This window comes from Oncorhynchus gorbuscha, linkage group LG16 (assembly GCF_021184085.1).
Source record: "Oncorhynchus gorbuscha isolate QuinsamMale2020 ecotype Even-year linkage group LG16, OgorEven_v1.0, whole genome shotgun sequence".
Classification (NCBI taxonomy): Eukaryota; Metazoa; Chordata; class Actinopteri; order Salmoniformes; family Salmonidae; genus Oncorhynchus; species Oncorhynchus gorbuscha.
This window is the reverse complement of record NC_060188.1, coordinates 22,350,521-22,367,238: the sequence shown is the minus strand read 5'-3', so window position 1 is coordinate 22,367,238 and position 16,718 is coordinate 22,350,521. Positions and strand designations below refer to the sequence as shown.

Below are 16,718 nucleotides of genomic sequence, written 5' to 3'. Positions count from 1 at the left end.
GACCATACAAACGCTCCTCACCGCGTGGCCGCGGCCACCCTACTCTGGTGGTCCCAGCGCGCACGACCCACGTGGAGTTCCAGGTCTCCGGTAGCCTCTGGAACTGCCAATCTGCGGTCAACAAGGCAGAGTTCATCTCAGCCTATGCCTCCCTCCAGTCCCTCGACTTCTTGGCACTGACGGAAACATGGATCACCACAGACAACACTGCTACTCCTACTGCTCTCTCTTCGTCCGCCCACGTGTTCTCGCACACCCCGAGAGCGTCTGGTCAGCGGGGTGGTGGCACCGGGATCCTCATCTCTCCCAAGTGGTCATTCTCTCTTTCTCCCCTTACCCATCTGTCTATCGCCTCCTTTGAATTCCATGCTGTCACAGTTACTAGCCCTTTCAAGCTTAACATCCTTATCATTTATCGCCCTCCAGGTTCCCTCGGAGAGTTCATCAATGAGCTTGATGCCTTGATAAGCTCCTTTCCTGAGGACGGCTCACCTCTCACAGTTCTGGGCGACTTTAACCTCCCCACGTCTACCTTTGACTCTTTCCTCTCTGCCTCCTTCTTTCCACTCCTCTCCTCTTTTGACCTCACCCTCTCACCTTCCCCCTACTCACAAGGCAGGCAATACGCTCGACCTCATCTTTACTAGATGCTGTTCTTCCACTAACCTCATTGCAACTCCCCTCCAAGTCTCCGACCACTGCCTTGTATCCTTTTCCCTCTCGCTCTCATCCAACACCTCCCACACTGCCCCTACTCGGATGGTATCGCGCCGTCCCAACCTTCGCTCTCTCTCCCCGCTACTCTCTCCTCTTCCATCCTATCATCTCTTCCCTCCGCTCAAACCTTCTCCCACCTATCTCCTGATTCTGCCTCCTCAACCCTCCTCTCCTCCCTCTCTGCATCCCTTGACTCTCTATGTCCCCTATCCTCCAGGCCGGCTCGGTCCTCCCCTCCCGCTCCGTGGCTCGATGACTCATTGCGAGCTCACAGAACAGGGCTCCGGGCAGCCGAGCGGAAATGGAGGAAAACTCGCCTCCCTGCGGACCTGGCATCCTTTCACTCCCTCCTCTCTACATTTTCCTCCTCTGTCTCTGCTGCTAAAGCCACTTTCTACCACGCTAAATTCCAAGCATCTGCCTCTAACCCTAGGAAGCTCTTTGCCACCTTCTCCTCCCTCCTGAATCCTCCTCCCCCTCCCCCCTCCTCCCTCTCTGCAGATGACTTCGTCAACCATTTTGAAAAGAAGGTCGACGACATCCGATCCTCGTTTGCTAAGTCAAACGACACCGCTGGTTCTGCTCACACTGCCCTACCCTGTGCTCTGACCTCTTTCTCCCCTCTCTCTCCAGATGAAATCTCGCGTCTTGTGACGGCCGGCCGCCCAACAACCTGCCCGCTTGACCCTATCCCCTCCTCTCTTCTCCAGACCATTTCCGGAGACCTTCTCCCTTACCTCACCTCGCTCATCAACTCATCCCTGACCGCTGGCTACGTCCCTTCCGTCTTCAAGAGAGCGAGAGTTGCACCCCTTCTGAAAAAACCTACACTCGATCCCTCCGATGTCAACAATTACAGACCAGTATCCCTTCTTTCTTTTCTCTCCAAAACTCTTGAACGTGCCGTCCTTGGCCAGCTCTCCCGCTATCTCTCTCTGAATGACCTTCTTGATCCAAATCAGTCAGGTTTCAAGACTAGTCATTCAACTGAGACTGCTCTCCTCTGTATCACGGAGGCGCTCCGCACTGCTAAAGCTAACTCTCTCTCCTCTGCTCTCATCCTTCTAGATCTATCGGCTGCCTTCGATACTGTGAACCATCAGATCCTCCTCTCCACCCTCTCCGAGTTGGGCATATCCGGCGCGGCCCACGCTTGGATTGCGTCCTACCTGACAGGTCGCTCCTACCAGGTGGCGTGGCGAGAATCTGTCTCCTCACCACGCGCTCTCACCACTGGTGTCCCCCAGGGCTCTGTTCTTGGCCCTCTCCTATTCTCGCTATACACCAAGTCACTTGGCTCTGTCATAACCTCACATGGTCTCTCTTATCATTGCTATGCAGACGACACACAATTAATCTTCTCCTTTCCCCCTTCTGATGACCAGGTGGCGAATCGCATCTCTGCATGTCTGGCAGACATATCAGTGTGGATGACGGATCACCACCTCAAGCTGAACCTCGGCAAGACGGAGCTGCTCTTCCTCCCGGGGAAGGACTGCCCGTTCCATGATCTCGCCATCACGGTTGACAACTCCATTGTGTCCTCCTCCCAGAGCGCCAAGAACCTTGGCGTGATCCTGGACAACACCCTGTCGTTCTCAACCAACATCAAGGCGGTGGCCCGTTCCTGTAGGTTCATGCTCTACAACATCCGCAGAGTACGACCCTGCCTCACACAGGAAGCGGCGCAGGTCCTAATCCAGGCACTTGTCATCTCCCGTCTGGATTACTGCAACTCGCTGTTGGCTGGGCTCCCTGCCTGTGCCATTAAACCCCTTCAACTCATCCAGAACGCCGCAGCCCGTCTGGTGTTCAACCTTCCCAAGTTCTCTCACGTCACCCCGCTCCTCCGTTCTCTCCACTGGCTTCCAGTTGAAGCTCGCATCCTCTACAAGACCATGGTGCTTGCCTACGGAGCTGTGAGGGGAACGGCACCTCAGTACCTCCAGGCTCTGATCAGGCCCTACACCCAAACAAGGGCACTGCGTTCATCCACCTCTGGCCTGCTCGCCTCCCTACCACTGAGGAAGTACAGCTCCCGCTCAGCCCAGTCAAAACTGTTCGCTGCCCTGGCCCCCCAATGGTGGAACAAACTCCCTCACGACGCCAGGACAGCGGAGTCAATCACCACCTTCCGGAGACACCTGAAACCCCACCTCTTTAAGGAATACCTAGGATAGGATAAGTAATTCCTCTCACCCCCCCTTAAGTTTTAGATGCACTATTGTTAAGTGACTGTCCCACTGGATGTCATAAGGTGAATGCACCAATTTGTAAGTCGCTCTGGATAAGAGCGTCTGCTAAATGACTTAAATGTAAATGTAAATGTAATGATAGAGACTCACAATTTACTCAACTGCCTTTGAAAGCTTCTGTTTGCCATTGTTGATATTAGCATTCTGTATCTCTTTGTTGCATTCTAAGAAAATCCTTATGGCTGTAAAGGGTCTCAGCTGCTCTCTAAGCCACATTCATTAGAATGATGATGTTTTTTGTCAGCCTGACTATTGGTTGTCATTCCACCAGGTTCCTGTTGTTGCCATGGAAGGTGACTTTCCAGTCTACTTTGATTTAAGTTAGCGACTCATTAACCCCCAGTTGATGTCATATTTCACCAGCTGGCCACCTCCCCTTGTACTGTTACGTTCCTTGATTAGAGTGTGCATACCATATGCCTAACACAGTTCAGAGTCTGCTTCATACACCTGTTCCACATTTCTCAATCTTACCCTGATCATAGCACAAAGTATTCCGTGCCATCATGAAAGAGGCTTGGTGGAGAAAATGGCTTTTTCTAACTCATAGCCATTTTGATTGAAATTACCTCTGTAGCTTTGACAATTACAGTATTTCAATATCCGCACATTACTGTAATAGCTTGAAGCTTGAGCATTCACACTGCATTATGTATTATTAATATTCACTTTTGTGAATATATTCTAGTCTATGTTATGTGATAGGGCTGGGAATTGCCAGTGATCACACGATACGAGTTCATCACGATACTTAGCCTACGTACCGATACGATGTCTCGATTCTATATGTATTGCGATTCAATACTGCGATTTGAGGTTCCAAACATATTGCCATGTCTGCTCTAGAGGTACAAGATTATTATTCACATTTTCATGTAAAAAAATAAAATAAAAATACATGTATTTTTTCCCCACCATCAACATTATGTAATGAAACCAGAAATATTCTATCATATCTCCATCAGCATATGCACACTTGAATGCACACACATATCACAGTTTAGCACAGCCTAACTGCAGCTGGTCGGAATGGATGTCTTACCAGTTGAACAGCCCTAGAGAGTGACTCCTCTGTGGAAATGGTCCAATCAGGTAACTTAACAGTCATACTGATCCCTCCTCTTTGTCAAGATTCCTCACTGTTCAGATTCCCAGCATGGCGTCTATGTCCCCAGCCTGCAGCCTCTGATGGACTGAGGGACCTGTTCCATTGTAGCTGTGCTGAAGTCAGACAGTCAGGCATACAACCTAATTGGAAACTTAATCACGTCTGCTGATGGCTGCTGGTGGTGGGAACTAAAGCCCCATAGGAGGAGAGAGTCAAGAAATATCATTGGTACAGTAGGCTAGTCTGCTGGCCTAGATACGTACGTACCAGATGCATTCAAACTAGTGCTTTGTGACGTTTATCATAAGGCTTCATTCGATGCCAGATTTCTGATTCACAATTCTAGGTCACTCATCAGATACCACATAAATAATATTCAAACTAACAACAGACACATTTAATAATCAGCCTTCGTATCCCAACGACACTACATTTTTATTTAAATTAAGGAAAGAAAGCTCATAACTGAAAACATCAAGAGAGGTATTTCAAATGAGTCTCATTCTTTCAAGGGCATATGAAGATTGGCGGGACTGGTCCAGGTTGGCTTTCTTTGCCACTGTTCTGTGAGTGCTACGTGCTCTACAAACCAGGCTGTCTGTGCCAGCAGCCGCTGAGAGGGAGCCATCCGCCGTCACGCTGTGAGGAGCTATGACCTAAAGAGTAAGACCACCTCATACAGCATGCTGAACAGCAGGAAACTTTTAGACAGTGACATTGAATCCATTACACACACCCCCATCACTCTCTCCCTCCCTCCTTCTCTCTCTCAATCTCTCCCTCCCTGTCATTCTTTTTTTTCACTTACACACACACACAGATTGAGAAGATATTATTTTATGTAACCTTTCCGGCAACCAGAGAACCTTCAAGCTAGGGGAGGGGAGTCCTTGTGGAACTCTAACATTTACTTCCCTCTATTCCAGAAATGTGTCATTTGGTTTGTCCATTCTCAGAAAACGTGGGCTAGAATTAAACATTAAGTCAAATGTATTACAAATGGAGAAATTTGGACAGAATAAAAATCTGCATGGGAAAATGGGGACACAATGTGTGGCTGTTAGATTGGTAGGGCAATTAAATGCCTTGATTTATTGTGAAGTCAGTATTCCCATAATGGGAGAGCTACAGAGGGGGAGAAATGAACTCTACTGGACAGTGAAGGGCATTTTCAAGAAGCCACATGGGTAAAGAGAAAATAGCACAGACAGAGCTAAAGTCTTCATTTACTCTGCATCACAATGACCTTTCTGTGCCATGACTGTGAAGGTCATTCATGACCCAAAGAAACAAATTCCACTGAAATAGTCCAAGTATCATTGATACCAGACCAAATAGATATGGTGGAGGTCACAGAGGAGCTAACAAGCTTACACAGCAGCTGTCTGTGCATCCCACACTATCTAGTTCAATGGTATTGACACCAAAACCAAGGCATGTTTGTAAATATAATACTCAGGGTTTATCAGTACAGTTAAATCCATAACAAGGACTTGTGCTAACCACTCTCACAGAGCAGAAGCAGAACTAGTCTGGTGATAGTCTGACTACACCTGTGGGAATTTGACCCCTTTGAGAAAGCGACTTTACATTGATTATACCGCTGTGAAGATCATCGCAGCCGCACAGATCGCAGATGTACATATCCAAAAGCCAGAGCGAGACCCTCTTTTCTCTGCCTCAAGCCTCTTTGATTTCCCCAGCCTTTGTCTGTGTGAGGCGATAGGAGGGTTCTCTCTCTCTATAGAGCTCTGCATCAGCAGTAATCCCTATGTGGCTGTATGTGTTCAGATCGCCACAGATTAACAGAGTAACAATGGGGAAATGGCTACCTAAATATGATCCCCAATCAGAAACAATGATAAACAGCTGCCTCTGTTTGGGAACCATATCAGGCCACCATAGAAATACATTTCACCTAGATGACCCACACAAGTCACGATCACGCCCCAACCAACACAGAGAATAAACAGCTTACTATGGTCAGGGCGTGACAGGATTCAAGGTCTTACATTTGCTATTTTGTATGCATGAATTTTGTATTCATTTGTTGTGTAAGCATATACATTGTTGGGGATATACAATGGGTAGGCTATGGTATATTTTGATAATGTAGAATTAGGTATTTTACTAATATTTGACCAAATACTACATATTTGCCGCAAGTATTTAAATCAATAGTTTTTTAAATTATCAAATAAACATAGATTTAATTCACTAACAAGTTGCGCTTCCTCTTTTAATATGCACTTCTTTAAAAATGTATCTTAAAGAATCTTAACTGCCTTCAGCGCTGGTGTTACCACGGCAACCCTAAATCCATAAACTCCCCTGCACAGTTTTCTTTTGGCAGAGTGGTGCCATTTTCCCTTCTCCCCTCCTCTCCAAGACATTCACAATGCAACATTACTACTGTTTCTTTAATAGGCAGCAGCACATGACGGGGGGCTTGCCTTCTTCGTAACCACTGCTTTCGAAAAATGCATATTTAAATCTAATCAAAGACAACCTGTTGTTGGAAAGTTTCTACTGTGAAAACACGTTTCCTTTCTTTCTCTGAATCTTATCAACAATGCTTTTATGAAGTTATATGAATACTGAATGTGAAGGTAGAATATAAAAAACAAACAGTTGATCAGTTTAAGATTGCTGAGTTTAATTTTTTTTTAAGAAGGTAATATCAGACTGAGGTGCAAGAGAAAAGTGACCATGCATTCCTCTTACATTAATGTTTAATGCAGTACAGACATAAAACTGAAAAATCCTAAGCCTCAAAATTACCACTACTGAACAAACACCCCATGGAAATCCCTGGTCTGCACGATCTCAGGACCCTGGACAGCAGCCACTCTGAAACTATACCTGGCATCGTACTTCACTGCAAGTCTTGCAGAGCCCTACAGGGTGTGAAGCCGTCTGTAGTTTGACTCTTAAGATGTTCAGACTTAAAAAGTGTGGAAAAACTGACATTTTCATCCCCTCCCTGATCTGTATTGAGGAATACTACAAACAAATAAACCATACACTTCACTGTGCTACGTGATCTGACTGCATTGGGCAGAGTGATTAGACACATAGTGCTGAACTCAATCAACCAGGGACTCAGCTCAACACCATACCACCACTTTAGGGTGTTCTGATGTGTATAGAATGGAAGAAACACTTAATCTGCCTCTCCACAGCACATTGACATGTATCACCCCCCAGACCAGAGGGACCAGGGACTTGGCAGGCTGTGGAGATTGATATCAGTGTAACCTAACCTCTCTAGTTCCATTAAAGGAACATTCTGGGATGCTTAACAGACAAATCCTTCCAAGGAGCTGGGATGTGGCGATGGGATGGGACCTGTATCTAGAATCAGTCTGCCATGTCCATCTCCTCTGTGGGATAATAACCCCCTCTAACTCTTCTCCATCTGATTTCTACTTTATTTTGGCCTCCCCAACAGATATTGGCCCAGCCAAACATAAGAGTAGCTACACTAGTCTGTACCTGTGAAATCCTCTAAGAGAAGACACTGTGGATGGATGATGGGTTGTGGACTGGGAGTGGGGATAAAGAAAGGGTTTGACCTGACAGAAGGTCACGACTCACTCAATAAGCCAAGCTTGACATGAAGTGGTCCTCGACTACGCTCTCGTGGTAGAGATGGGATGTGAGATGTGGACATCAGAAGTGTCAAAGGAGCGCAAATGTCCTTTGAAAATGTTACAAGTGTCCTTTGAAAAAAGTACTTATAAGCTGGTTCAGTTGGAATCTTTGTAACAAATGCAACAAATAGGACAGCTTTCTTATGTAGATTTATTGGCAGAGGTGTGCTATGTTTACAGATTCATTTCTGATCTAGGAGGAATCATAACCCAGATGCTGTATCACTCCCTATACGCCATCTCATCAAAGTGTGCCTCTATAACAGTTCCCAGACCTAGGTCATGTATGCAGTAAGAGGTTTGCATTACAGTGCAAGTGATTTCCTCATGAGCCCTCTCTTGGGAAATCAATGTCATTAAAAGGTTCTCCCTTCTTCACAGCTGTAATTAGTGCGACAAGTTCTGGAGAGTGAGACTCTCATCCGGTGACAGAGAACCAGACCATTTCCCGACACAGTATCAATGACTGACGCTGCATTATCATTTCAAACACAAAACGCTTTTAGCACGTTTTAAAATTTGATTAAGCTGTTCTCTCATTTAGCAAGTGTTGTTTTGCCTATTAATTAGCACTTTATCTATTAATCAACCGATTGACACATTGAAGATCTAGGTCTATAGCAAGTACATTCCAAATGTATATGTGTGCAGTTCAATTAATACATATTAATATGCATGTAAACCATCTACTGTTGCTAGCCCCAATTCTGATTTGTGCTCTGATATCTGGTTCACTCATTTCTGCTCTTGTAAAAGCATGGGTTTTCTGCATGTTAACACTAAAAATGTATTACCTACAGTTGATCAATTTAATGTGTGGGTTCACAGCTCCAATCCAGATGTTGGTCATTAATGAGACGTGGTTAAGAAAGAGTGTTTTGAACACTTTTGTTAGCCTATCTGGTTATAACCTTTTCCAGCAAGACATACAGTATCTTCCAAAGGTGGTAGAATGGAAATCCTTACCAAGGAACACCTTCAGTGCTCGGTTGTCTCCACCAAGTCTGTCCCCAAACAATGTGATTTGCTGGTTTTACGCATTACATTTCAAAGAACTCTTTGTTGACTGTTGCTGGGTGTTATCGCCCACCATCAACACCAGCCAGTACCCTACCTGCCCTCTCATGACCCCTTACACGAAGTGTGGTGTCCTAGGTGACCTAAATTGGGATGTGCTTAAACCACCTGACCAAGTCCTAAAGCTATGTGTCTCCCTAAATCCTTCTCAGATTATTACCAATCCCATAAGGCATGACTCCAAACACCCAGAAAAGTCTACTCTCCTTGATGTTATCGTTACAAATAATCCTGATAGGTATCAGTCTGGTGTTTTCTGTAATGATCACTGTTTTACAGCCTGTGTTGTTAATGGCTCCTATGTGAAACGACCCATCCTGATTTCTCATAGACGCTTACTTAAAAACTTTAATAAGCAAGCCTCCCTTCATGATCTGGCCTCTGTAAATTGGTCTAGAATCAGCTTGATCCCCTCTGTCGAATATACTTGGACCTTCTGTTTTGATATTTTCAGTGGTATTGTTAGCAAATAAGCACCCATTAAAAAAAAGATAATTAAAAACAGGTTCAGCCGCTGGTTCGACCGTGATCTGGCAGAGTTATTTCACCTCAAGAATTCCATTTGGCAAATCGCTCGGCACACGCATACTCAGGCTGACTGGCTCTCGTTCAGGCAAATTAGAAATAGGTGCACTCAGGCTATCCATAAGGCCAAAGTTAGTTACTTTAAGTTCTCTCTCTGTGAGTCTATCCCCAATAAGTTCTGGTAAAAGACCTGGAGAATAAACCCTCCTCTTCACAGCTGCCCATGTCTTTTAATGTTGATGATGTGGTTGATGATGTGGTTGTTACTGACAAGGAGCACAAGGCTGAGCTCTTTAATCACCACTTCATTAAGCCAGGACTCCTTTTTGACTCTGCCCTCTTGCCCATCCAACATTTCCTCATCTCCCACCCCTTCTAATGCAACTATCCCTGATGCTCCTTCTTCTTTTTCCCTGCCCAGCTACAAAGTTTCCCCCTGCAGGCTGTCACTGAGTCTGAGGTGCTAAAGGAGATCCTTAAACTTGACCATAAAAAAACATCTGGTTCAGATGGTTAAGACCCTTACTTCTTTAAGGTTGCTGCCCCTTTCATCGCCAAGCCTATATCTGACATTTGTAACGTGTCTCTCCTCTCTGAGGAGATTCCCATTGCTTGGAAGACAGCCACGGTGGGTCCTTTATTTAAAGGGAAAGATCAAGCTGATCCTAACTGTTATAGGCACATTTCTATTTTGCCCTGTTTATCTAAAGTGTTGGAAAAACTTGTCAATAATCAACTGACTGGCTTTCTTGATGTCTATACTATTCTGCCGGGTATGCAATCTGGTTTCCACTCAGTTTATGGATGTGTCACTGCAACCTTAAAGGTCCTAAATGATGTCACCATTGCCCTTGATTCTAAGAAATGTTGTGCTGCTATTGTTATTGACTTGGCCAAAGCTTTTGATACGGTAGACCATTCCATTCGTGTTGGCCGGCTAAGGAGTATTGGTGTCTCTGAGGGGTCTTTGGCCTGGTTTGGTAACGACCTCTCACAAAGAGTGCAGTGTATAAAGTCAGAACATCTGCTGTCTCAGCCACTGTCTGTCACCAAGGGAGTACTCTAAGGCTCAACCCTAGGCCCCATGCTCTTCTCAATTTACATCAACAACAAAGCTCAAGCAGTAGGAATCTCTCTCACCCATTTATATGCAGATGATACAATCTTATATTCAACTGGCCCCTCCACAGAGTTTGTGTTAAATGCTCTACAACAAAGCTTTCTTAGTGTTCAACAAGCTTTCTCTGCCCTTAACCTTGTTCTGAACACATCCAAAACAAAGGTAATGTGGTTAGGTAAGAAGAATGCCTCTCACCCCACTGGTGTGATTACTACCTCTGAGGGTTTAGAAGTTGAGGTAATACCTCATACAAGTACTTGGGAGTATGGCTAGATGGTACACTGTCCTTCTCTCTTTACATGTCAAAGCTGCAGGCTAAGGTTAAATCTAGACTTGGTTTCCTCTATCGTAATCGCTCCATTTTCACCACAGCTGCCAAACTAACCCTGATTGAAATTACCATCCAACCCATGCTAGATTACGGAGACGTAATCTATAGATTTCTATATAATTTATAGGTCTTTACCATTCGGCCATCAGATTTGCCACCAATGCTTCTTAGTGGAAACTGGTCATCTCTGTATACCTGTCGCAAGACCCACTAGTTGATGATGCTTATTTATAAAACCCTCTTAGGCCTCACTCCCCCCTACCTGAGATTTCTACTGCAGCCCTCATCCTCCACATACAACACCCGTTCTGCCAGTCACGTTCTGTTAAAGGTCCCCAAAGCACACACATCCCTGGGTCGCTCCTCTTTTCAGTTCACTGCAGCTAGCGACTGGAACGAGCTGCAACAAACACTCAAACTGGACAGTTTTATCTCCATCACTTCATTCAAAGACTCAATCATGGACACTCTTACTGACAGTTGTGGTTGCTTCACGTGATGTATTGTTGTCTCTACTTTCTTGCCCTTTGTGCTGTTGTCTGTGCCTAATAATGTTTGTACCATGTTTTGTGCTGCTACCATGTTGTGTTGCTACCATGTTGTTGTCATGTGTTGCTACCATGCTGTGTTTTCATGTGTTGCTGCCATGATATGTTGTTGTCTTCGGTCTCTATTTATGTAGTGTTGTGTTGTCTCTCTTGTCATGATGTGTGTTTTGTCCTATATTTGTATTTTATTTAAACATTTTAATCCCAGCCCCTGTCCCCGCAGGAGGCTTTTTACCTTTTGGGAGGCCATCATTGTAAACAAGAATTTGTTCCTAACTGACTTGCCTAGTTAAATAAAGGTTAAATATAAATATTTTTTATGTATGGGGTGGAGGTGGGCGTTGCAGTAGGAGGCATATTCTTTTACCAATGATACATGATTAATTTCTCTTTGCGGAGCATTTTTCTATATGTGCATTATCATGTTTTCCACATCCATTTCCATTCCATTGCATCAATTGTTATTAAATGTCCACAGCAGGGCTTTCATGGGTGAAGAGACCCAAGTCCACCTTTTAATCCACTCCCAATATCTCCTTTTCAGAGACGTAAAGAAGACTTATGCTGATTTAAAGCTCCCGACACAGGGGAATGCTGTCCCTGGAAGGCATTCATTCTAGGTTTGGGCGATATACCATTTATACCGTATACCGGGGGGGTATTTCGACATAGCGACGGTGTGATTTAATACCATTTTAAAAAATGGGGTTGGGGCACCCCCGCCTCACGGGCGTTGCGTGCCACGCCAATGCTTAAGTTAAGTATAATTATAATAAATCTATAATGTGTTTAATACATTATATCCAGCTAAGGGCTCCAGCTATTTATTTGGTTTGCTAACTTGCTAGCTCAGTGGCTACATGTCAAGATCAAGCTTCCGGTTACTGCAGAGACATTCAATCCCCTCCAGGGGTTTTTTGTGCGTCCCCTAAAAGTAACGCCCTTGTGTGCACTTCCAGTAATACCATATACCCCAGTATGTTACAAATCAAACTCTATTTGTCACATGCGCCGAATATAACAAGTGTAGACCTTACCGTAAAATGATTACTTACAAGCCCTTAACCATCAGTTCAGTACAAGAAGACTTAAGGAAATATTTACCAAACAAACTAAGGTAAAAAATATATAAAAAGTAACACAATAAAATAACAATTATGAGGCTATATACAGGGTACCGAGTCAGTGTGCGGGGGTACAGGATAGTTGAGGTCATTTGTACATGTAGATAAGGGTGAAGTGACTATGCATAGATAATAAACAGCGAGTAGCAGCAGTGTGCAAAACAAATGGAGGGGGCAGGGGTCAATGTAAATATTCCAATGGCCATTTCATTAGTTGCTCAGCAGTCTTATGGCTTGGGAGTAGAAGCTGTTTAAGGAGCCTTTTGGTCCTAGACTTGCCGCTCCGGTACCTCTTGCTGTGCGGTAGCAAAGAAAACAGTCTATGTCTTGGGTGACTAGAGTCTCTGACAATTTAATGGGCTCCACTATAGCCCCATTCGATGTTAATGGGGGCCTGTTCGGCCCACCTTTTCCTGTAGTCCACGATCAGCTCATTTGTCTTGCTCACAGAAACTATATGAAAATCTGCATACCCCCCAACTCTAATTAATTCAAAAAGAAGCTTGACAAAACCTCTTTGGGCTGAGATCCCGCTAACGGGATCGATATGACAACAGCCAGTGAAAGTGCAGGGCGCCAAATTCAAAACAACAGAAATGCCATAATTAAAATTCCTCAAACATACAAGTATTTTACACCATTTTAAAGATAGACTTCTTGTTAATCCCACCACAGTGTCCGATTTCAAAAAGGCTTTACGACGAAAGCAAACCAAACGATTATGTTAGGTGAGTGCCAAGTCACTTAAAAACACAGCCATATTTCCAGCCAAAGAGAGGGGTCACAAAAAGCAGAAATAGAGATAAATTAATCACTAAACTTTGATGACCTCCATAACAAGTTAACTGAAATTCAATAAAAGGTCTTATTTGTTACAACTGAATGGCAATGCATTGATTTATGATAATATTACCTGGCCATTAAATGGTACGCGCAATGCCGTCAGGGGTCACATGTGATTCACATTTTTATATACCGTGTATATATATATATATATATATATATATATATAAGTGTGAATCACATTTCTTTTGGAGTATATATATATATATATATATACACACACATATATACACACATATATATGTATGTATGTATGTATGTATGTATGTATGTATGTATGTATGTATGTATGTATGTATGTATGTATGTATGTATGTATGTATGTATGTATGTATGTATGTATGTATGTATGTATGTATGTATGTATGTATGTATGTATGTATGTATGTATGTATGTATGTATGTATGTATGTATGTATGTATGTATGTATGTATGTATGTTAAAAAATTACAATTAAATTAAAAACATTTTTTTTTTAATCTTCACATTTTCAAACAGTACATTTGTATTTTCCAACGGGGCATTTGGATGAAGAATGAAATTAAACCATCTAGTGTTCAGTGAAATAACAACACATTGTCAAATACAGGTAGCCTTGTCAAATAATGAACATCCAATCACATTAACCGTTACTCTCTCGCAGGAAACCTTCACTCTTGCACAGACATTTAAAAACGAAACATGACCATTTGAAAAATATGCCACCGGTGTTTTTTGAGCAAGAATAAAGATGTCTTTAGAGTAATAACACATTTATAAAAGCAACAGATACCATTAATAAGAAGGGACGAGATGTGTCTTCTATGGTGACCTACCGAGTGGCTAGGACAGGCAAGCCCCATACAATTGTGAAGGACTTAACTATTCCTGCTGCCGCAGATATGTCTGGGACAATGCTGGGGGGAAAGGTATAAAAAACTATAATGTCTTAATCAAACAACACTGTTTCACAACGCATTAGTGACATAGCAGGAGATGTTTTGAATCAATTACTGCCTCGCATACAAGCAAGTGAATTATATGCTTTACAGCTGGATGAGTCAACAGACGTGGCGGGCCTGGTACAGCTCCTGGTATATGTCCATTACGTTTATGGGGGGTCAATTAAGGAAGATATCCTCTTCTGCAAACCTTCTGGAACCCAGGACAGCACGAGAGGATATTTTTAAAGTACTGGACATCAAATGTGTGACATCAAATGGATATGACACACAGGTGTACATTTCAAGGAAACATGGTGAAGCCCCAAAATTGCAGACATAAGGAAGTGGATGGCTGCAAACTTTCTACTTTTAAACTCGGACAAAACAGAGATGCTTGTTCTAGGTCCCAAGAAACAAAGAGATCTTCTGTTGAATCTGACAATTAATCTTCATGGTTGTACAGTCGTCTCAAATAAAACTGTGAAGGACCTCAGCATTACTCTGGATCCTGATCTCTCTTTTGAAGAACATATCAAGACTGTTTCTAGGACAGCTTTTTTCCATCTAAGTAACATTGCAAAAATCAGAAACATTCTGTCCAAAAATGATGCAGTAAAATGAATCCATGCTTTTGTCACTTCTAGATTAGACTAATGCAATGCGGCTTTACGGCTACCCGGATAAAGCACGAAATAAACTTCAGTTAGTGCTAAATACGGCTGCTAGAATCCTGACTATAACCCCAAAATTTGATCATATTACTCCAGTGCTAGCCTCCCTACACTGGCTTCCTGTCAAGGCAAGGGCTGATTTCAAGGTTTTACTGCTAACCTACAAAGCATTACATGGGCTTGCTCCTACCTATCTCTCTGATTTGGTCCTGCCGTACATACCTACACGTACGCTACGGTCACAAGACGCAGGCCTCCTAATTGTCCCTAGAATTTCTAAGCAAACAGCTGGAGGCAGGTCTTTCTCCTATAGAGCTCCATTTTTATGGAATGGTCTGCCTACCCATGTGAGAGAAGCAAACTCGGTCTCAACCTTTAAGTCTTTACTGAAGACTCATCTCTTCAGTGGGTAATATGATTGAGTGAGGTCTGGCCCAGGAGTGTGAAGGTGAACAAAAATGCTCTGGAGCAACGAACCGCCCTTGCTGTCTCTGCCTGGCAGGTTCCCGTCTTTCCACGGGGATTTTCTGCCTCTAACCCTATTACAGGGGCTGAGTCACTGGCTTACTAGGGCTCTTTCATACCGTCCCTAGGAGGGGTGCGTCACTTGAGTGGGTTGAGTCACTGATGTGATCTTCCTGTCTGGGTTGGCGCCCCCCTTTGTTTTGTGCTGTGGCGGAGAACTTTGTGGGCTATACTCGGCCTTGTCTCAGGATGGTAAGTTGGTGGTTGAAGATATCCCTCTAGTGATGTGGGGGCTGTGCATTGGCAAAGTGGGTGGGCTTATATCCTTCCTGTTTGGCCCTGTCCGGGGGTGTCCTCGGATGGAGCCACAGTGTCTCCTGACCCCTCCTGTCTCAGACTCCAGTATTTATGCTGCAGTAGTTTATGTGTCGGGGGGCTAGGGTCAGTTTGTTATATCTGGAGTACTTCTCCTGTCATATCCGGTGTCCTGTGTGAATTTTAGTATGCTCTCTCTAATTCTCTCTTTCTCTCTTTCTTTCTTTCTCTCTCTCGGAGGACCTGAGCCCTAGGACCATGCCTCAGGACTACCTGACATGATGACTCCTTGCTGTCCCCAGTCCACCTGGCTGTGCTGCAGCTCCAGTTTCAACTGTTCTGCCTGTGATTTTTATTATTTGACCATGCTGGTCATTTATGAACATTTGAACATCTTGGCCATGTTCTGTTACAATCTCCACCCGGCACAGCCAGAAGAGGACCGGCCACCCCACATAGCCTGGTTCCTCTCTAGGTTTCTTCCGACGTTTGGGCCTTTCTAGGGAGTTTTTCCTAGCCACCGTGCTTCTACACCTGCATTGCTTGCTGTTTGGGGTTTTAGGCTGGATTTCTGTACAGCACTTTGAGATATCAGCTGATGTAAGAAGGGCTATATAAATACATTTGATTTGATTGGTGGTGAAGATGTGTTGGTATCTTGACAGGGAGACATAGTGGAGTGGCTACGTGCGTGCAAGCAGTTGCTCCCGACGCCACTTGGGTACACTGCAGCATCCACCGAGAGGCTCTTGCTGCCAAGGGGAATGTCTGACAGCTTGAAAGACATGTTGGACACTACAGTGAACATGGTTAACTTTGTTAAAACAAGGGCCCTGAACTCTTGTGTATTTTCTGCATTAAATGGGCAGCAATGATATGGGCAGCGACAATGTAACGCTTTTACACCATACGCTGGTTATCAAGGGGTAAAGTATGGACACTTTTTTAAAATGATTTACTGACCATCATTTTCACTTGTCTGACCGCTTGCATGATGACGAGTTTCTCACACGACTGTCCTATGTTTTTTCTTGCCTGAATG

At 44.0% G+C, this 16,718-nt stretch overlaps 1 long non-coding RNA gene across 4 annotated transcripts in view; it reads left to right on the top strand.

Annotated features, from left to right (window-relative positions):
- LOC123999959 overlaps positions 1–15,976 on the top strand; it is an 85,207-nt gene extending 69,231 nt beyond the window's left edge. For 2 of the 4 annotated variants that reach the window (XR_006832525.1, XR_006832522.1), the window contains 3 exons: positions 4,104–4,261; positions 4,593–4,743; positions 15,917–15,976. This is a non-coding gene — a long non-coding RNA (uncharacterized LOC123999959). Of the gene's footprint in view, positions 1–4,103; positions 4,309–4,592; positions 4,744–15,916 lie in introns of all 4 variants that reach the window. The other 2 variants (XR_006832523.1, XR_006832524.1) reach the window with 2 other exon arrangements.
- The last annotated feature ends 742 nt before the right edge of the window (positions 15,977–16,718 follow it).